This window comes from Bos taurus, chromosome 12 (genome assembly GCF_002263795.3).
Source record: "Bos taurus isolate L1 Dominette 01449 registration number 42190680 breed Hereford chromosome 12, ARS-UCD2.0, whole genome shotgun sequence".
In the NCBI taxonomy this organism is placed as follows: Eukaryota; Metazoa; Chordata; class Mammalia; order Artiodactyla; family Bovidae; genus Bos; species Bos taurus.
This window is the reverse complement of record NC_037339.1, coordinates 57,837,556-57,861,109: the sequence shown is the minus strand read 5'-3', so window position 1 is coordinate 57,861,109 and position 23,554 is coordinate 57,837,556. Positions and strand designations below refer to the sequence as shown.

Genomic DNA, 23,554 nt, shown 5'->3' with positions numbered 1-23,554 from the left:
ACATCATCTGTTATCTTTTCCTAACAAATTTTACATAATCTTCTTCATATTCTCAGGATTTCAAGTCCTCCTCTATCAAGCATGCTTACTCTTTGTTTCATGGATTAATCCTCCTCATCTTAACTTCTTAAATTTGTTTTCCTAGAAAGTCTTCCATAAACCCCGCACTAGGTAAGTCTCCTTGTTTTAGCTGTAATCTAAGGACACACAGTTAATATAAATTTGTATCTCCACATTTTAAAGAATATCTCTTTTATGAGATGCTCAGGTTTCAAACAACACAAGAGAAGACTGAACACATGGACATCACCAAATGGTCAACACTGAAATCAGATTGATTATATTCTTTACAGCCAAAGATGGAGATGCTCCATAAAGTCAGCAAAAACAAGACCAGGAGCTGACTGTGGCTCAGATCATGAACTACTTATTGCCAAATTCAGACTGAAATTGAAGAAAGTAGGGAAAACCACTAGATGTATGACCTAAATCATATCCCTTATGATTATACAGTGGAAGTGAGAAATAGATTCAAGGGATTAGATCTGATAGAGAGGTTGCCTGATGAACTATGGATTGAGGTTCATTACATTGTACAGGATGCAAGGATCAAGACCATCCCCAAGAAAAAGAAATGCAAAGAGGCAAAATGGCTGCCTGAGGAGGCCTTACAAATAGCTGAGGAAAGAAGAGAAGCGAAAGGGAAAGGAGAAAAGGAAAGATAGGCCCATTTAAATGCAGAGTTTCAAAGAATAGCAAAAGCCTTCCTCAATGATCAATGCAAAGAAATAGAGGAAAACAAACAAACAAACAAACAAAAAAAAGGGAAACACTAGAGAGCTCTTCAAGCAAATTAGATACCAAGGGAAAATTTACTGGATGCTTGGGGCTGGTGCACTGGGACGACCCAGAGGGATGGTGTGGGGAGGGAGGAGGGAGGGGGGGTTCAGGATGGGGAACACATGTATACCTGTGGTGGATTCATTTTGATATTTGGCAAAACTAATACAATTATGTAAAGTTTAAAAATAAAATAAAATTAATTTAAAAAAATTTTAAAAAAAGCTTTGAGAATTTGGCATTAAAAAAAAAAAAAAAAGAAAGAAAATTTCATGCAAAGTTGGGTACAATAAAGGACAGAAATGGTTTGGACCTAAAAGAAGCAGAGGATATTAAGAAGAGATGGCAAGAATACACAGAAGAACTATACAAAAAAAGATCTTCATGACCCAGACAATCATGATGGTGTGACTACTCACCTAGAGCCAGACATCCTGGAATAAAAAAAGTCAAGTGGACCTTAGCAAGCATCACTACGAAAAAAGCTAGTGGAGGTGAAAGAATTCCAGTTGATTTATTTCAAATCCTAAAAGATGACATTGTGAAAGCGCTGCACTCAACATGTCAGCAAATATGGAAAACTCAGCAGTGGAGACAGGACTGGAAAAGGTCAGTATTCATTCCAATCTCAAAGAAAGGGAATGGCAAAGAACGTTCAAATTACTGCACAATCGTACTCATCTCACATGCTAGCAAAGCTATGCTCAAAATCCTCCAAGCCAGGCCTCAACAGTACATGAACCATGAACTTCCAGATGTTCAATCTGGATTTTAAAAAGGCAAAGGAACCAGAGGTCAAATTGCGAACATCCATTGGATCATCGAAAAAGCAGAGTTCCAGAAAAACATCTACTTCTGCTTTATTGACTATGCCAAAGTCTTTGACTGTGTGCATCACAACAAATTGTGGCAAATTCTTAAAGAGATGGGAATACGAGACCACCTGACCTGCCTCCTGAGAAATCTGTATGCAGGTCAAGTGGCAACAGTTAGAACTGGACATGGAGCAACAGACTGGTTCAAAATTGGGAAAGAGTACAATGAGGCTGCATATTGTCACACTGCTTATTTCACTTATATGCAGAGTACATCATGCGAAATGCTGGGCTGGATGAAGCACACACTGGAATCAGGATTGACAGGAGAAATATTAATAACCTCAGATATGCAGATGACACCACCCTTAAGGCAGAAAACAAAAAAAGAAGTAAAGAGCTTGTTGATGAAAGTGAAAGAGGAGAGTGAAAAAGTTGGCTTAAAATTCAACATTCAGAAAATTAGCATCATGGCATCTGTCCCATCACATCATGGCAAATAGATTGTGAACAATGGAAATAGTTAGAAACTTTATTTTGGGGGGCTCCAAAATCACTGTAGATGACTGCAACCATGATATTAAAGGACACTTGCTCCTTGGAAGAAAAGTTATGACCAATATAGACAGCGTATTAAAGAGCAGAGAAATGACTTTGCCAATAATTGTCCATCAAGTCAAAGCTATGGTTTTTCCAGTAGTCATGTATGGATGTGAGAGTTGTACTATAGAGAAAGCTGAGAACTGAAGAATTGATGCTTTTGAACTGTGTTTTTGGAAAAGACTCTTGAGAGTCCCTTGGACTGCAAGGAGATCCAACCAGTCCACCCCTAAAGGAAATCAGTCCTGAATATTCATCAGAAGGACTGATACTCAAGCTGAAGCTCCAATCCTTTGGCTACCTGATGTGAAGAGCTGACTCATTTGAAAAGTTACTGATGCTGGGAAAGATTGAAGATGGGAGAAGGGGTCGAGAGAGGATGAGATGGTTGGATGGCATCACCAATTTGATGGATATGAGTTTAAGTAATCTCCCAGAGTTGGTGATGGACAGGAAAGCCTGGCGTGCTGCAGTACATGGGGTCACAAAGTGTTGGATATGACTGAACTTAACAGGTTCTTGAAGCCAAAGTCTATTTATTAATTACTTAATACCAACCCCTGAGCTGACTACGTAGTATTGAGTAAATACTCAATAGTGTCTGTGGAATAAATGTGTCAATTATCCAGTTAACAGCAGATTAGTGAGGAGCAAAAGTGAAATTGTAAATTAATAAAAATTTTACAAAATGGAAATATATAGAGTTTCCAGCAACCTTCATTATAATTATCATCATTTAAAAGCTGTATCTTCACTCAATACTATTTTCCCGAGAGCACTAATGTTGAATACTAGTAACAGGGAATACAAAGTTTTTTGTTTGATTTCATGAGACAAGGATGATATGAGAAAAAAACACCTTAAAGCAAGGCAAATAACCTTCCTTCCCACCAGTATCAGGTTCATTGGTAACTGATTCTGAGGAACCTTTGGAGGTTCAGGGATAAAGAGATATAAGGGGTGTTGACAACTTAATTAGAATTTCTAACAGAGAAAATCAAGTCGGTGAGCATTTTATTGAACACCTAGATAGGACAAGTCCTGTGACAGTATGTTTGGAAGCACAAAGGTGAATAAAGCACAGGTACTGCTGACTGTCTAGATGTCTATAGCAGGGTCTTCTGAGTCCATCAACATTTCTTATTGTGGCTCTTTTTTGTTACTCATTGATTCCCTCAAAACCTTCTCCATCATTGGTACACCTGACCACATTATTTTAAGTATTCTGATGAAGGTTGATTATGAAATAATGAAAGGACTGCAGCATGCAAGCATAATGCTTTTAGAGCTAGGGTTCACACATGCAATCTTTGTGATTTCTGAACTGAATTTTCTAAAAGTGTAAAGTGAAGAATTAATATTACTTGTCTTTCAGACCAAAGAATTAATATTTCTTGTCTTTAAGACCACAAAGCAATGTAATCCAAAGTTTTTTCTGATGTTGATAATACGTATTAGGCCACATAAAGTCGCCAGCTATCTAATCCTTTATCAACATTGTTCCTCAAATTGTGCCTAAAAGTTAGACAGCTGAGGGAAGAGAAGAGTGTTCTGCAGTATCCTCCTGTAATCTAAATCCTATGGATTTGCATCAGTTTTGAAATGGTGTGAACACTGGAACTATGTGAAGATCGGATTAGTACAGTAGAGTGTGTGCATTATCAGTTGTGTCTGACTCTGCGATCCATGGGCTGTTTCCCATCAGGGTCCTCTGTCAGTGAGCTTTCCCAGATAAGAATACTGGAGTGGGTTGGCATTATCTTCTCCAGGGGTTCTTTCCCACACAGGGATCAAACTTGTGTCTTTTGTATTGGCAAGTGGATTTTTTTACCAACTGTGCAATGTGCGAAGCCCAAATATGGCCTCATAAGTAACAGTAAAGGAGAGATATTTTTATTTTGGGAGATATAACCTTCATCTTTCGTTCAATATTTCATTTCCTTGGCGTCCTAAGCCTGACATGTTTCAAAAACTTTGCCATTCTGAATAACACATTTCCAGTTTCCTGCTATACTTTTTTGTGGAGGTCTTTTGCTATAACTTATTTTAGTTAGGTAACTGACACCACCCTTATGGCAGAAAGTGAAGAGGAACTAAAAAAACCTCTTGATGAAAGTGAAAGAGGAGAGTGAAAAAGTTGGCTTAAAGCTCAACATTCAGAAAACGAAGATCATGGCATCTGGTACCATCACTTCATGGGAAATAGATGGGGAAACAGTGGAAACAGTGTCAGACTTTATTTTGGAAATCTCCAAAATCACTGCAGATGGTGATTGTAGCCATGAAATTAAAAGATGCTTACTCCTTGGAAGGAAAGTTATGACTAACCTAGATAGCATATTCAAAAGCAGAGACATTACTTTGCCAACAAAGGTCTGCCTAATCAAGGCTATGGTTTTTCCATTGGTCATGTATGGCTGTGAGAATTGGACTGTGAAGAAGGCTGAGGGCCGAAGAATTGATGCTTTTGAACTGTGGTGCTGGAGAAGTCTCTTGAGAGTCCCTCCCTTGGACTGCAAGGAGATCCAACCAGTCCATCCTAAAGGAGATCAGTCCTGGGTGTTCATTGAAAGGACTGATGGTGAGGCTGAAACTCCAATACTTTGGCCACCTGATGTGAAGAGTTGACTCACTGGAAAAGACCCTGATGCTGGGAAGGATTGGGGGCAGGAGGAGAAGGGGATGACAGAGGATGAGATGGTTGGATAGCATCACCAACTTGATGGACATTAGTTTGAGTGAACTCTGGGAGTTGGTGATGGACAGGGAGGCCTCAAAGAGTCAGACACGACTGGGCGACTTAGCTGAACTGAACTGAAACAACATCTTACCTTTTTTAATCTCTTAAATTTTACTGTCCTTTCCTCAATATGTAGAAAATTATCTGTACCATATATATTTCATCCTTCCAGGTTTCTCTCTAGTTTCTGTAAGTAGTATTTTTATTTTATAGTATTTTTTTTTCTATTTTTCACACAAGTAGTTTACCCAGGGTTTCCTCTCTGCTCTTTAAAACAAGAGTGATGCTAATTTATGGTAGTATTGGTTATTTATTAAGAGACTAGAATCATAGACTCATTCCAGTATAACACTACGTTCTTTGCATGCATAAACTTGTTAAATATTCACAACGAATTTTCGCACTAATAAAAATTCCTGTTTTAGGTGACAAAATGAGACTCAGAAAAAATAGGTTACTTGTCTAATGATAGAGCTAGAAAGCAGTAATGGGTAAAGTCAAGAATATCTAATTTCAGGGACTGAGGTCTGAATTACTACACCATAAAGACATTATCATTGTTGCCTGGATAAATTGTTCATTTGATTCTTAGCAAGGGTAGTCTTCTTAGATGACATTCGCAATTACATATGTGAAGTTACAATAATGTAATTTCAACCAAAATGTAATTGAAGTGATTTGTTAGCCTATGAAATGGTTTTCTTAAGAAAGCGACAAGCTTAAGTGATGAGGGCAAACCACAGGAAAATTCAAATTAAAAGAGGTGTTTTAATTTGGAATTTAATTTGAAACATTTTCCTATCCTCATTCAAGTGTTTTTCTGAGTTCATACAGCACATTCTCTTAGGTGTAATGCTTGCTTTCTGATGTCTCACTACTCCTTGGAGACACCTGGACTTAGAACTCTACTCTGTCAAAATCTCTCTTACATGATGCTGGTTTTTGAAACTTGTTCTCAGTTTAGAACCACATTAGAAGATAAAATGATGACTAGACCATGTAAGTATGTTAGCAAACACTACTTTGCTGACTTTTGTTAAGTTTTAACAAAATACGCCTTATTTCAAACTAGAGATTATAATTTAAGGCAACTGTACATAGGGTGTGATCAGTAAATGTTTAATAATTGATTAATTACTAAGATAAATTCAAAGTTTACCCGTTGAAAATACAGACACATTTTTTATCAAGCCCTACTTCTATCCCCAACGCTCACCATTCATTCATACAATGCAGTCTGCTGCCTTTTTGATGTTCCTGTTCATGGTGTCTCTTATTTCATCAAAACCTGCAAGTAGAAACCTTGAAAAGTAGGGACACTGACCGCCTTTGAAATTTTTTTTTTTCTGGATTACTTTTAAGGGTGCTGCATAGGGAACAGCTTTGAAATACAGAGATAATATGGGCAGAACTCTTTGCTCTTTAATAAAGACATGCTCTCCATTTGGGTAATAGATTGAGCAGGTTTGCTTGCAGATCATTATTAAAGATTGAGGTTTCATAATCTTGGGGTTTCCATCTGTGAAACAAACCCATTGCTGCATCCTGCCCTGCCCACCTGCATTACATGCTGGGGACATGGATTGGGAATGCAGAGAGGAACTGATGTAATTATGAAGTTTATGCATCTTGCTGTACCTGAGGATTAAAGACCTTTTTTCTTTGTTATAGTTGTTTCATGTTTCCTGTAGCAAATATAAAACTATGGCAGGCTTATTTGCTAGTCTGAGAATCAGGTCAATTTCAGGCCCTTTATAATTCTTGACATCATCCAATTTAAAAACCATTGCCATAATTATTACCAGATAAGTCTAAGAGAATGGCTACAATTGTAGCTTCTAGCTGGTGTTTCCTCTACTTTAGCTTTCAAATGTGTAAAACTCCAATGAGCATGAAAAGCTGATTATTTTTTTCCCTGTTACATTTTTAAAGAAATGTAACTAGCAATGGTAGAAAATTAATGGGCCTGATAATTCATACATTTAAAGACAACGCTGCCAAAAAAACTTTCGTTCAGCTCAGTTCAGTCACTCAGTCGTGTCCAACTCTTTGGGACCCAATGAATCACAGCACGCCAGCCCTCCCTGTCCATCACCAACTCCCGGAGTTCACTGAGACTCACGTCCATCGAGTCAGTGATGCCATCCAGCCATCTCATCCTCTGTCGTCCCCTTCTCCTCCTGCCCCCAATCCCTCCCAGCATCAGAGTCTTTTCCAATGAGTCAAATCTTCCCATGAGGTGGCCAAAGTACTGGAATTTCAGCTTTAGCATCATTCCCTCCAAAGTACACCCAGGGCTGATCTCCTTCAGAATGGACTGGTTGGATCTCTTTGCAGTCCAAGGGACTCTCAAGAGTCTTCTCCAGCACCACAGTTCAAAAGCATCAAGTCTTCGGCGCTCAGCTTTCTTCACAGTCCAACTCTCACATCCATACATGACTACTGGAAAAACTATAGCCTTGATTAGATGGACCTTTGTTGGCAAAGTAATATCTCTGCTTTTGAATATGCTATCTAGGTTGGTCAAAACTTTCCTTCCAGGAGTAAGCGTCTTTTAATTTCATGGCTGCAATCACCATCTGTAGTGATTTTGGAGCCCCAAAAAATAAAGTCAGCCACTGTTTCCCCATCTATTTCCCATGAAGTGATGGCACCAGATGCCATGATCTTAGTTTACCAAATGTTGAGCTTTATGCCAACTTTTTCACTCTCCTCTTTCACTTTCATCAAGAGGCTTTTGAGTTCCTCTTCACTTTCTGCCATAAGGGTGGTGTCATCTGCATATCTGAGGTTATTGGTATTTCTCCTGGAAATCTTGATTCCAGCTTGTGCTTCTTCAGGCCCAGCATTTCTCATGATGTACGCTGCATATATAAATAAGCAGGGTGACAATATACAGCCTTGACGTACTCCTTTTCCTATTTGGAACCAGTCTGTTGTTCCATGTCCAGTTCTAACTGTTGCTTTCTGATCTGCATACAAATTTCTTAAGAGGCAGATCAGGTGGGCTTGTAGTCCCATTTCCTTCAGAATTTTCCAGTTTATTGTGATCCACACAGTCAAAGGCCTTGATATAGTCAATAAAGCAGAAATAGTTGTTTTTCTGGAACTCTCTTGCTTTTTTGATGATCCAGTGTATGTTGGCAATTTGATCTCTGGTTCCTCTGCCTTTCCTAAAACCAGCTTGAACATATGGAATTTCACGGTTCATGTATTGCTGAAACCTGACTTGGAGAATTTTGAGCATTACCTTACTAGCGTGTGAGATGAGTGGAATTGTGCGGTAGTTTGAGCATTGTATGGCATTGCCTTTCTTTGGGATTGGAATGAAAACTGACTTTTTTAGTCCTGTGGCCACTGCTGAGCTTTCCAAATTTGCTGGCATATTGAGTGCAGCACTTTCACAGCATCATCTTTCAGGATTTGAAATAGCTCAACTGGAATTCCATCACCTCCACTAGCTTTGTTGGTAGTGATGCTTTCTAAGAACCACTTGACTTCACATTCCAGGATGTCTGGCTCTAGGTGAGTGATCATGCCATCGTGATTATCTGGGTCGTGAATATCTTTTTTGTACAGTTCTTCTGTGTATTCTTGCTATCTTTTCTTAATATCTTCTGCTTCTGTTAGGTCTATACCATTTTTGTACTTTATTGAGCCCATTTTGCATGAAATGTTCCCTTTTTCTATCTCTAATTTTCTTGAAGAGATCTCTAGTCTTTCCTATTCTGTTGTTTTCCTCTATTTCTTTGCGTTGATCACTGAGGAAGGCTTTCTTATCTCTCCTTGCTATTGTTTGAAACTCTGCATTCAGATGCTTATATCTTTCCTTTTCTCCTTTGCTTTTTGCTTGTCTTCTTTTCACAGCTATTTGCAAGGCCTCCCCAGACAGCCATTTTGCTTTTTTGCATTTCTTTTCCATGGGGATGGTCTTGATCCCTAACTCCTGTACAGTGTCACAAACCCCTGTCCATAGTTCATCAGGCACTCTATCAGATCTAGTCCCTTAAATCTATTTCTCACTTCCACTGTATAATCATAACGGATTTGATGTAGGTCATACCTGAATGGTCTAGTGGTTTTCCTGACTTTCTTCAATTTCAGTCTGAATTTAGCAATAAGGAGTTCATGATCTGAGCTACAGTCAGCTCCTGGTCTTGTTTTTGCTCACTGTATAGAGCTTCTCCATCTTTGGCTGCAAAGAATATAATCAATCTGATTTCAGTGTTGCCCATCTGGTGATGTCCATGTTTAGAGTCTTCTTGTGTTGTTGGAAGAGGGTGTTTGCTATATCCAGTACGTTCTCTTGGCAAAACTCTATTAGCCTTTGCCCTGCTTCATTCCGTATTCCAAGGCCAAATTTGCCTGTTGCTCCAGGTGTTTCTTGACTTCCTACTTTTGCATTCCAGTCCCCTATAATGAAAAGGACATCTTTCTTGGGTGTTAGTTCTAAACTTATAATTTGACATTGTACAATTTGTGTTTTTCTTTTCATATTTTGAACACAATGATTTTTCAAATAAGTCAGTATAATCTATATTAATGACTTTTAAATTATCTCTATATATGTCAGGGTAGGTACGTTGGTGGTATGTAAAAGTACAGTAGATGAGATGTAAATATAAGCAAACTAGAGTTGACAAATTAATCTCCGCCTACATATCATTCATCTTATTTCCTTTAACACAGATAATCTGCTGGTAAAAATATTTTGTGCTTATTCACAGTCTAAAAGCCAGCAAAATTTGTTCTAGTTGGGTTCATTCAGGAATATACTGAAGGGAAGAATATAGAGCTATCTCTATGGCTCTTCTTGTGCAATGTATCATAAAAGTAGATGGAAAATGTGCCAGGACCTCCTTCCACTTTGAATTTGACATAATGGTTCAAGAAAGCTAATCCAGTGAGTGATTTACTTTTTTCTCCTTCTGTCAAACAATAGCATTTGCAAGCATTAGTGGGGCATTGAGATATCAGAATTTTCTCTTAGCAGTGGTGCCCAAATGATGTTTACCTCATTAAGTAAGGTTTACCACTGATACACATAGTTAACTGGAGAGACTGTTACATATTAGAATACATAGTTTGTCCCATGGCCAGTTGCCTGAAGCAGGTAGCCAGATATTGCCTCAGCCTCAATGTTAACATATGCTAGACTTTCTTACTATATACTCTTTGCTTCTAACCCCTTTCATGTTATTTTTTTATTTCTGTGTTTCTCTACCCTCTTGCCTTTATGTATCTTACTATTGCATCTGGAATGCTTATTATTCTATCTCACCAGGTTAAATTATAGTGAAATATCAATGTAGTGAACCAGTGTGATTATCTATAGAGTATTTTTCTGATTGTCAAAAACAAGAACTAATCGCAAAGCTGGGACTAAAATTCACACTTTTCTGTCTTTGCAAGCCAATATATTTAACAGAGTGTTTCTTAACATAATCTTAAGAAGGATATAATTTGCAACACTATAATCATTCATCTTTCATGAATTTATTGAAAAGAAACAGAACTATGCCTGAAGGGAAAAATAATATAGAAAAATGTGACTGCTTCAATGAGCTTATGATTAAAACAAAACAAAACAAAATGACACATGAGAGTTAAAAAGGACATTTTTATTATATCTTTAAACCCAAATTAAAGGTCTGAATTTTACCTGAAAGAAATTATCAGTTTCCTTTAAAAGTGTTAAGAAAAAGTTGTGAGCAGATGTCTATCTTTAAAATATATTTTTCATTGCCATACCCAAAATGGATACTCCTCAAGGAGCTGGTATAGCAATTCATGTGAAAATTGACAGCATTTTAAACTCAGGTATAAAACAGGAGTTATAAAAACTACTCTGCTGCTGCTGCTAAGTCGCTTCAGTCGTGTCCAACTCTGTGTGACCCCATAGACAGCAGCCCACCAGGCCGTGCCGTCCCTGGGATTCTCCAGGCAAGAACACTGGAGTGGGTTGCCATTTCCTCCTCCAATGCATGAAAGTGAAAAGTGAAAGTGAAGTCACTCAGTCGTGTCCAACTCTTAGCGACCCCATGGACTGCAGCCTACCAGGCTCCTCCATCCATTGGATTTTCCAGGCAAGAGTACTGGAGTGGGTTGCCATTGCCTTCTCTGAAAAACTACTGTAGAAGCATTTAAAAGTAGAATAAAATAAATTTAATATGTATATTTTTAAAATCATAGGGTAGATTCATGAGAGGGTAGTAGAGGACTAAGAATAACTTCTAAATCTGAAACACTATCATGGGAAACTGGTTTGATTAAAGTATCATTTCATGAACTAAGGTTTAAGAGAGAAAATAAATTTCATGAAAAAAGATGAGTTCAATTTCATTCAGACTGTTATTGTGGCTCCTAAGAGATAGCAAATGTAGACATAAAAATAGAATTTTGAAATATGGATGTGAATTTCAGTAGACATCAGTGTCATGTAAGTTGAATTTTAGTTTATGAATAGATTAATTCAAGAGAGATGAATCCATGAGAATAAATAAATAAGCTCATAGCCTATATTATATTGAATGTTGATTGCTACAATAACAAATTATCCCAAAGCTTAGTGGCATGAAACATTTACTATTTCACAATGTTTGTAATTTAGGAATCTGAAAAGGTATAGGTGATACATTTGGCTCTGGGTCTCTCATGAAAGTACCTTTACCTCAAGTATCCACTGCGAAGGATTCATTTCCTAACTCACTCATGTGGTTGTTGGTGACCTTCAGTTACTCACAGGAAGTTAAACTGAGACCTCAGTTCTTCATGAGATGTCAAATATAACCGTCTGTTAGGTTCTTGACACATTTTTGTTTACATACAGTATCTGACAACATGACTTCATCAGAATAATCAAATGAGAGAAGAGAGACTACCAGCAAGAGAAAAAGAATATGTGCAATCAACATGAAAGTCACAATTAAGCTCGTATCAGAAATGAAAATCCATTAACTTCCATACTCTATTCATTAGGACCAAATCACTAGGCACAACTCACATATAATGAGCTAAGTTTACATGATACGAGACCGTGAGTTCTAATAAGTGGGGTCATTGGAAGCAATGTCAAAAGCTACCTGCCACAGCCCCAAGGAGTGAGAAGTAGTAAGAGAAGGAGACTCATGACAAACCTGAAAGACATGTTTAATGTTATAATTTTAAAAGGAGATGGTATAGAGCTAAGGAAATATTTGAGGAAATATCTCAGGTAGTTTGAATTCATATTCTATGTAAACCATCCAGACATATGGAAATTGTTAACATTTCTAACTATAACCTAAATTGAAGATTCCATGTCTTCTACATATGCTTTTTTTAATGCTCTGTGTTCAGCACAAGTCTTTGTTTATTAACCTATTTATGAACAGTGCTACTATTTATATCCATTCAATTTATGTCCAAGATGGCAAAAACCACTCTATAATTAATAACAAAGATATATCATATTCTGATGATTACTACAAAAACACTCCTTTCTCATGTAAAAACTTTTCTTACTGTAAAACACTAGTTTTCTTACTGTAAAAACACTCCTTTCTAGCTCAATAGTTTGAATATAATTTGATACTTTGATTATATTCTATACTTTAATTATTAATATATAGAATTGTAATCTGTATTATGAAAGTTCTCTGTATTTTATTATATTTCATTTCCAACCTGAGCATCTACAGCTAATAGTCATGAATCAAATCCAATGAAATAAAAATCACAAGGAATTTCTAAATCATCAAAAACATGTTTAAGAAGTCTGCAGTGGAACTACAGGCTAAGAAGAGAGACTGAACTAAAAAACTGACACTTAACCACAAAAAATATGCCTAATTATATGATTCATGTGATTCATTCAGTTGTATAGTTCGTTCCTTGATTATGACTTTTTGAAGGCAATAGCATTTTATAATATAATCATAGCAAAAATTGGCCAACATAATATTAATTAATGAATATACTCAAGTATATTTTTAAAAATTCAGTTTACAGTTTATTAGTTTATTGACTTCTTGTTATTAGTGTGATATTTTGAAATCATTTAATTTTTTTACAGATAGTTCATTGTTATAGTATTAGAAACACACAGGATTTTTCTATGTTGACTTTTTTCTTGCATTCATTTGTTAGTTCTACCAGTTTGTGCGTGTATATGTAGTCTTAAGGGTTTTCAATATATAAGATCATGTTTTATGCAAACAAGACAAAATTCTACTTCTTCCTCTTCAATCTGTATGCCTTTTTTTTTTTAATCTACCTAGGAGATACATGCACTATACTGATTAGAACTGCAGAATATGCTTCTACAAGTTGCTCCAGATCTTAGAGGAAAAGATTTCAAATTTTCAAAGATTTTTTTGGTGGAATATTCAGTTAGCTGTGGACCTGTTATTTATGTCAATTATGTTGAGGTAAATTTCTTCTATACATAATTCATTGAGGGTTTTTATCATGAATTGACACTGAATTTTGTCAAATGCTTTTTCTGTATCTACTGAGATGATCATGTAATTTTTGTCCTTCAGTTTGTTATTGTGCTTATCATAGTGAATTTATAGGTTCAATGCTAAATCCATCAAAATCCCAAGGACATTTTTTACAGAAGTAGAAAAAACAGTTCTAAAATTCATCAGTTCAGTTCAGTCTCTCAGTCGTGTCTGACTCTTTGCAACCCCATGAATTGCAGCACACCAAGCCTCCCTGTCCATCACCAACTCCCGGAGTTCACTCAACCTCACGTCCATCGAGTCAGTGATGCCATCCAGCCATCTCATCCTCTGTTGTCCCCTTCTCCTCCTGCCCCCAATCCCTCCCAACATCAGAGTCTTTTCCAATGAGTCAACTCTTCACATATAGAACCACAAAAGAACTCAGCCAAAGGAATCTTGAGAAAGTAACACATAGCTGAAGTATGGCACTGACATTAAGACAGACATAGAAGCCAATAGCAGAGAAGGTGATGGCACCCCACTCCAGTACTCTTGCCTGGAAAATCCCGTGGATGGAGGAGCCTGGTAGGCTGCAGTCCATGGGGTCGCGAAGAGTAGGACATGACTGAGTGACTTCACTTTCACGCATTGGAGAAGGAAATGGCAACCCACTCCAGTATTCTTGCTTGGAGAATCCCAGGGACGGGGGAGCCTGATGGGCTGCTGTCTATGGGGTAGCACGGAGTCGGACACGACTGAAGCGACTTAGCAGCAGCAGCAGCAGCAGCAGAGGCCAATAGAATAGAATAGAGATACCAGGAATAAAACCATATATGCATTCAACTGATCTTTAACAAGGGTTCCAGAAATACACAATGGGAAATGAATAGTCTTCTCAACAAATAGTGTTGGGAAAATTGGGTGCCCACATGTAAAAGAAAAAAATTAACATTATTTTACACATTATTTATCATGCACAAAAAGCAGTTCAATTTGCATTAAAAACTTGCATATAAGACCTGAAACTCTAAAACTCCTAGAAGGAAACATTGGGGAAAAGCTTTTTGACATTAATCTTGGCAATGATTACTTGAATATGACAGCATAGGCAACAAAAGCAAAAATTTGTAAGTGGAACTGCATTAACTAAAACGATTCTGCCTCATAAATGAAACAATCAACAGAATGAAAAAGCAACTTATGGAAGCTAGTATTTGCAAATCATATTATCTATAAAAGATTTATATAAAAATATATAGAACTGAAGAATCCTTGCATCCCTGGGATAAAGCCCACTTGGTCATGGTGTATGATCTTTTTAATGTGTTGTTGGATTCTGATTGCTAGAATTTTGTTAAGGATTTTTGCATCTATGTTCATCAGTGATATTGGCCTGTAGTTTTCTTTTTTTGTGGGATCTTTGTCAGGTTTTGGTATTAGGGTGATGGTGGCCTCATAGAATGAGTTTGGAAGTTTACCTTCCTCTGCAATTTTTTGGAAGAGTTTGAGCAGGATAGGTGTTAGCTCTTCTCTAAATTGTTGGTAGAATTCAGCTGTGAAGCCGTCTGGACCTGGGCTTTTGTTTGTTGGAAGATTCTTGATTACAGTTTCAATTTCCGTGCTTGTGATGGGTCTGTTAAGATTTTCTATTTCTTCCTGGTCAAGTTTTGGAAAGTTGTACTTTTCTAAGAATTTGTCCATTTCTTCCACGTTGTCCATTTTATTGGCATATAATTGTTGATAGTAGTCTCTTATGATCCTTTGTATTTCTGTGTTGTCTGTTGTGATCTCTCCATTTTCGTTTCTAATTTTATTGATTTGATTTTTCTCCCTTTGTTTCTTGATGAGTCTGGCTAATGGTTTGTCAATTTTATTTATCCTTTCAAAGAACCAGCTTTTGGTTTTGTTGATTTTTGCTATGGTCTCTTTTGTTTCTTTTGCATTTATTTCTGCTCTAATTTTTAAGATTTCTTTCCTTCTACTAACCCTGGGATTCTTCATTTCTTCCTTTTCTAGTTGCTTTAGGTGTAGAGTTAGGTTATTTATTTGACTTTTTTCTTGTTTCTTGAGGTGTGCCTGTATTGCCATGAACTTTCCCCTTAGGACTGCTTTTACTGTGTCCCACAGGTTTTGGGTTGTTGTGTTTTCATTTTCATTTGTTTCTATGCAAATTTTGATTTCTTTTTTGAAGTGGTCAACCACTTGTAAAAGAATGAAACTAGAACACTTTCTAACACCATACACAAAAATAAACTCAAAGTGGATTAAAGATCTAAACGTAAGACCAGAAACTATAAAACTCCTAGAGGAGAACATAGGCAAAACACTCTCTGACATACATCACAGCAGGATCCTCTATGACCCACATCCCAGAATATTGGAAATAAAAGCAAAAATAAACAAATGGGACCTAATTAACCTTAAAAGCTTCTGCACATCAAAGGAAACTATTAGCAAGGTGAAAAGACAGCCTTCAGAATGGGAGAAAATAATAGCTAATGAAGCAACTGACAAACAACTAATCTCAAAAATATACAAGCAACTCCTACAGCTCAACTCCAGAAAAATAAATGACCCAATCAAAAAATGGCCAAAGAACTAAATAGACATTTCTCCAAAGAAGACATACAGATGGCTAACAAACACATGAAAAGATGCTCAACATCACTCATTATCAGAGAAATGCAAATCAAAACCACTATGAGGTACCATTTCACACCAGTCAGAATGGCTGCGATCCAAAAGTCTACAAGTAATAAATGCTGGAGAGGGTGTGGAGAAAAGGGAACCCTCTTACACTGTTGGTGGGAATGCAAACTAGTACAGCCACTATGGAGAACAGTGTGGAGATTCCTTAAAAAACTGGAAATAGAACTGCCTTATGATCCAGAAATCCCACTGCTGGGCATACACACTGAGGAAACCAGAAGGGAAAGAGACACGTGTACCCCAATGTTCATCGCAGCACTGTTTATAATAGCCAGGACATGGATGCAACCTAGATGTCCATCAGCAGATGAATGGATAAGCAAGCTGTGGTACATATACACAATGGAGTATTACTCAGCCATTAAAAAGAATACATTTGAATCAGTTCTAATGAGGTGGATGAAACTGGAGCCTATTATACAGAGTGAAGTAAGCCAGAAGGAAAAACATCAATACAGTATACTAATGCATATATATGGAATTTAGAAAGATGGTAACAATAACCCGGTGTACAAGACAGCAAAAGAGACACTGATGTATAGAACAGTCTTATGGACTCCGTGGGAGAGGGAGAGGGTGGGAAGATTTGGGAGAATGACATTGAAACACGTAAAATATCATGTAAGAAACGAGATGCCAGTCCAGGTTCAATGCACGATACTGGATGCTTGGGGCTAGTGCACTGGGACGACCCAGAGGGATGGTATGGGGAGGGAGGGAGGAGGGTCTAGGATGGGGAACACAGGTACACCTGTGGTGGATTCATTTTGATATTTGGCAAAACTAATACAAATATATAAAGTTTAAAAATAAAAAAAAAAGAAAATAATATATTGTAGGAAAAAAAAATATATAGAACTTAGACAATTCAGTAGCAAAAATAAACAAAAAGCAAATAAACTGAATGAAAAATGGGCAAAGGACCTGAACAGATATTTCACTAAAGAAGACATAAAAATGATATATGAAAAAGTATTCAACATCAGTAATAATCAGGGAAATGCAAATATAAACCACAATGAGATATGATCTCACATCTATCAGAATGGCTTTTATCAAAAAGACAAACAATAAGAAATGCTGACAAGGAGATGGTGAAATTACAACTTTTGTATGCTGTTGGTGGGAACGTAATATGTGCAGTTGCTATGGAGCATAGAGATCCCTACCAAAAAAAAAAAAATAGAATCATCACACGATCCAGAAGTAACATTACTGAAATAACATTACATATCCAAAATAATTCAAATTAGGATCTTAAAGAGATATTTACACTCCACGTTCACTGGGAGGATTATTCACAATAACCAAATTTAGGAAATGACCTAGAAGTCCATCTATGGATGAATGGATAAAGTAAATGTGGTATACATGTATAATATAGTATTGTTTATCCTTAAAAGAGAAGGAAACCCTGCCATTTGAGACAACATGGCTAAAATTAGAGGGCATTATGCTAAGTGAAACAAGCCAGTAACAGAAGAAAGGACAAATGGTGCATGATTTCATTTATATGAATAATCTAAAGTAACCAAACTCATAGAAGCATAGAGCAGAATGCTGGTTGCCAGGAGATGGGGTAGGAGGAAACAGGGAGTTACCGCTAAATAGGTATAAAGTTTCAACTGTGTAAATGAATGATTCTGGAGATACGCTGCACAATGTAGTGCCTACAGGTAGCAGTGATCTCTTACTATGAAATACTATGAAAATAATACTTATTATGAAAGCATTATTAAGTATAATAAGTAAGTATTCTTAATACACACACACACAGAGGACAAGAGGAAACACTTCAAGGTGTTGGGTATGCTTATTACCTTGACTGTAATGATGGCCACATGAATGTCCAACTCGTCAAGTTGCATGCATTAAATATGTACAGTTTTTGGTATATCAATTAGGTGTTTTTCAAATAAATATCCCTTAGCAAAGTTTTGTTAATACACACAAAATTGTATAAACTTAAAATAATAATCTTTTTCTGGGTTTGATCTCTGGGTTGGGCAGATCCCCTGGAGAAGGGGAAGGCTATATATTCCAGTATTCTGGCCTAGAGAATTCCATGGACTATATACTCCATGGGGTCACAGTTGGACAAGTGAGCACCTTTCAGTTTCACTTTCTGAATCACATAATTCCAAATATTCAAAATAAAAATAATTTAAAGACAATCATCATTAACGCTTGCTGCTGCTGCTAAGTTGCGGCAGTCGTGTCCGACTCTGTGCAATCCCATAGACAGCAGCCCAATAGGCTTCTCTGTCCCTGGGATTCTCCAGGCAAGAACACTGGAGTGGGTTGCCATTTCCTTCTCCATCATTAATGCTTGGCAGCTAAGTAAATATAAAAATTCTGATCATCATCTCTATAAATGTCTTACAAAATCTTATTGCATAGTAGAAAAATTAATAAATATAAAAATATTCCATATTTTAGGAGATGCATCTTTTTCAAGGCTATGTTCAAACTCATACTTTTTAAATAGTAATATATATCTTAAAGGGTATAAAACATAAAATGCTTAATTCCACATAGGTTATAGATGAAAAACTTTTTTTTCTTTATAAAATCACTGTTTAAAGATTAGTTTCCATATTTTCCAACAATTTTTATATTTCATTATAACATGAAGTTAATCAAGCAAGATATAACAAAGTAAACAAAACAAACCATGTAGCTAGATGCTTTTAGGAGACTAAATTTAATAAATATAATACAAATGTATTTTAAAAATAGAACTGATAAAGAAATGCAGCAGTATAAGGCAAATATAAAATATACAGGCATTGTATGAGATTCCTTTTATATAATTAATTGAAAGTGCATTAAATAACTTGATTTGTGATTAGTCAAATTCAAAGAAGATTTGAGAAGGGTAGAAAATTAGACTAATGAGCATACTTGGAATAAAGCAACTATGTAACAAGTAAATTTATTCTAAATTCCATTTCATTTTAGTAATTTGAAAGTAGTCAAAACAATTCAAGTATAAGAGAGTTTATATACAAGCTGTTGCTGCAAAATATGTATCTTTAGAATAATTAACATAAGATTTGATATTATTTCACTAATGTTTAAACTAAATTTTAAAGGGTAATATGCATTCTGGAGAATGTTTGGTTATATAACACACAGTAACTCTTCCATGACTAAAGGCATAAGAAAAGCGTAAAACTGGCCTTAATAATTACTGAATCTAAATTTAATTTTGAAAATATTCAACCAGTTACATGCAAAATATTTATGACAGACTAGTAGAATGGTTTTACTTATGAATTTAAAAATACTGGAAGAGTTTGTAACTGTCTGTGGCCTTTCATTGCCCTGTCCAACAGCTCAGGCCTTGTCATTTGCTTGTGCTGTGCCAACATCAGCATCTCTTCGGTATGGTATTCTCCATAGCCTTAAGTCCTCTGCCCATGTGCACTGCAGACTGTTGGTAATGAAGAAATGAGTATGTCCAGAGTTCTCTCTCAACTAATATCTGATGGGAGTTTCTATGTACATACAATAATTCCGTTAAGCCTGTATCATTTTGAGGCATGTGTTTTACACCACTTTTCAGAATTTCCCCCTTGAAATCAAGTTTCAGAGAGGGTTAATGGTAACAGGATGGATAGTGCACCCATTACTACTATAGCTCCTCTCCTCACCAAATTCTTCTCTCCCATACTGATGTCATCTACAACCCTCAAATCAAGTACTTTCACACATTTTCTCTTCTTTGGATCTAAATTTGGGAAAAGCCAAATCAAGATACAACTCTGCAGGGACGCTGGTCCTTAGTCACATAATTTTCAATAACAAGTTTACACTAAACATCTGCGTTTAAATTATTGTGTTTTAGATGAATGTGTTATGACATTCCATTTCCTTCTCCAGGGGAGCTTCCAGACCCCAGAATGTGACTCATGTTTCCTGCTTCTCCTGCATTGATAGGTGGATTTTTTACCATTGTGCCAGCTGGGTAACCCAGCCCAAATTAACAGCCAAGGATTATTTCAACCTTGCAGGTTGCCTCTTTGCCCATCCTTAGCTTTATATTCACTACTCCAGCCACTCAATATTGTTCAGTTATTTGAAAGTACATTTGCTAAAACGTCTGGCCAAAAGTTCAAGTTTTTTGTTTGCCTCAAATTCATTATCCCCTTTTCTGCACTTCAGTTTAAAATTAATACTTATCTTCCAAATTTTAAATTATATATATTTATTCATCTGTTCAACAAACATTTAAGGGTCAACCCTATATCAAATTTCATTGTACAGACTAAGAATAAATACATCAGTGAATAATACAAATAGAGTTTATGCTCTCCTGGATTTCACACAAAAGCGTACAAAGGAATAAACGGTGGGGATTGTAGCAGATAAGTCTGAACCACATTCTCATATCATAACACATATTAAAGAGACAACAGCCAACCAAAAGACTCTTACAAAGAGTCCAAAAATAGAACAGTTTGAATATAAAAAATGTTAATATCTGCAATGGATTAAAACATCAAGTATATAAACATCTAGAGCATATGATAACACTCTAAAAGAAAAAGAAAAAAATCCTCAAATTTCACCTTTGGAGAATCCCACAGAAATAATTCACTATCTTGAAAATCAGAATTAATGCAAAAGATTTAAGCATTAATTCTTCTCTTCTGTGTCAACCAGACATCAGTGTAACCTCATAGTTGATGAGGGAAAGTTTATTTTAGAAGAATTCCAGCTAATAAAATGGAAGAGGAATAACAGAATTAAAACATTACCACTTGCAATCATTAATGATATATAGATCTAGGCCATAATCTTCAAGAGGCTAAGAAAACATGAGTTAAAAGGCAGATGGGAAATGTCATATGGATGGATCAGACTGACAACACCGCCCAGTGATCGGTCTCAAGGACACAGGAAGAAAGACAACCAGAAATGAAGAGACTCCTGAAATAGGGCTATAGGAAGTACACCACCACATCTCAGGTACTCTTTTCACAAATCTGAATCTGAGCAAGCCTCTATATGAACAGTTATTATCAACTTAAAGGAAATAGCATGAGCCAGAACAATACAACCACAGCACAATAGAGACATAAACAGCATACTCCAGAATGCAGACTCCACAAGAAAAAGATCCAGCTTGATAAGTAAATAAATGGAGATTTATAAAAGGACATTTGAATGAAAAGAGATCAAGATTTCAGAGAAATTAAACTTAAAACCACAATGAGCTACTACCATATATCTATAAGAACAACAAAAAAGAGAAAGATGGAAAATATCAAATTGTCTACTACTTAGTAACTGTGATGAATATTATCTTCTAATTTTTATAATCATTATCTTCATATTTTTGTTAAATATGGTCTGTATATGGAAAAAATAATAAATTAGGATAAGGAGAGTACAGAATTATGAAGTGATAGAGTGAGGAGGGAAATCACTCTGGTGAGATGACTATCTCAGCAGACACCTGCATGAACTAAAGTAGTGAATTACACAATTATTTAGGGAAGTAGTTTCCAAGATGATAGAACCACCAGAGGAAGGATGCCCTTAGGTACAAGCAGGCTGTAGGAGTTTAGGAAAAGCAGATATCAATGTATTTGTATCTCACTATCCTGGCATCTTTGGTCTGTCCCGTGACAGTCCACTGAGATTTTAGAGCATACTACATCCCGACCCGGAGAAGGCAATGTCACCCCACTCCAGTACTCTTGCCTGGAAAATCCTATGGACAGAGGAGCCTGGTAGGCTGCAGACCATGGGGTTGCTAAGAGTCGGACACAACTGAGTGACTTCACTTTCACTTTCATGAATTAGAGAAGGAAATGGCAACCACTCAGTGTTCTTGCCTGGAGAATTCCAGGAACGGGGGAGCCTGGTGGGCTGCTGTCTATGGGGTCACAGAGTCGGACACGACTGAAGCGACTTAACAGCAGCAGCAGCACATCCCGTCCATCCCTCCCTCCATACAAACTGATGCACTTTACCTAATCACTTATGCAATCAATTGCTTTATGTAGCATTTAAAGGGCAGAGTCCTTTACTAACTTTTTCACTTGGTACACGATGCCATGACAAAAATATTAAATATCTCTTTTATCAAGGCTTCCCAGGTGGTTCAGTGGTAAAGAATCCACCTGCCAAGCAGGAGATGTGGGTTTGATCCCTGAGTCGGGAAGATCCCCCAGAGAAGGAAATGGCAACCCACTCCAGGATTCTTGTCTCAGAAATCCCGTGGACAGAGGAACTGGCTATGGGTCACAGAGTTTGACACATCTTAGCGACTATACAGCAACGTATTTTATAAAAAACTAAAGTAGAAGCAGACATTCATATATAAACACATATTTATGTGCATATACATTTTTTCCCCACCCCCTATCTTTTTTTTTTTTTTTTAATTCTTTCATTACATTCGTTTCTAATTGTGTACCTGGTCTCCGTGGGCTTCCCACTCTATGGGCCTTGCCGGCCTCAGCCTCGGCCAGGGCTCGCGGCCTATGCTCCAGGAATGGCTGCGGCAGGTGCTGCAGGGCCAGACTGCACTTCCCCACTGCTGCCTCAGGAGGGTTCACTGCCGCGCCTCGCTGCCGGGCCGGGGTCACAGCCAGACAGCTTGACCCCACGTCACACAGCGCCTGCGTCTCCTCGTGGGCGGAGCCTCAGCCTCTGTGCGCCCGCGGTCTGCCAGCTTGTGCACCTTTGTCTGAAAAGATGCGATTCTTAATTGTGATATATGTAAGTTTGTAACATATATTTTTATGTGTCTTGAAACGTTTAATGTATTATATGGGCTTCCCTAGTGACTCTGAGAAGGCAATGGCACCCCACTCTAGTACTCTTGCCTGGAAAATCCCATGGGCCGAGGAGCCTGGGTCGGACACGACTGAGCGACTTCACTTTCACTTTTCACTTTCCTGCATTGGAGAAGGAAATGGCAACCCACTCCAGTGTTCTTGCCTGGAGAATCCCAGGGACCGGGGAGCCTGGTGGGCTGCCATCTCTGGGGTCGCACAGAGTTGGACATGACTGAAGCCGACGCAGCAGCAGCAGCAGCAGTGACTCAGAAGGTTAAGACTCTGCCTGCAATGCGGGAGACTTGGGTTAGATCCCTGAGTTGGGACGATCCCCTGGAGGGGTCATGGCAACCCACTCTTGTAGTCTTGCCTGGAGAATTCCATGGACAGAGGAGCCTGGCAGCTGCGGTTCATGAGGTCACAAAATATCCGGACACGACTGAGCGACTAACGCAATATGTATACACTACTTTAATGTATAAAATGTTAGCATTTAAAAATACATAATTGAACATATAGATATGTATCACACATACGTACATACAGGCACAGACCCTTCTGGTTCTCTCTGTGGAATCCTGAATGCCAGGTACTTTTGATACTGAGAGTGGTTATGGAGAACAGAATAAG

General features: G+C 37.4%; 1 long non-coding RNA gene across 1 annotated transcript in view; it reads right to left on the bottom strand.

The window, feature by feature from the left end:
* The window catches only part of LOC132346721 (uncharacterized), an 83,271-nt gene extending 60,563 nt beyond the window's left edge, over positions 1 to 22,708 (bottom strand). The window contains exon 1 of the long non-coding RNA XR_009496635.1: positions 22,561 to 22,708. This is a non-coding gene — a long non-coding RNA (uncharacterized lncRNA). The remainder of the gene's footprint in view (positions 1 to 22,560) is intronic.
* Between the last annotated feature and the right edge of the window lie 846 nt (positions 22,709 to 23,554).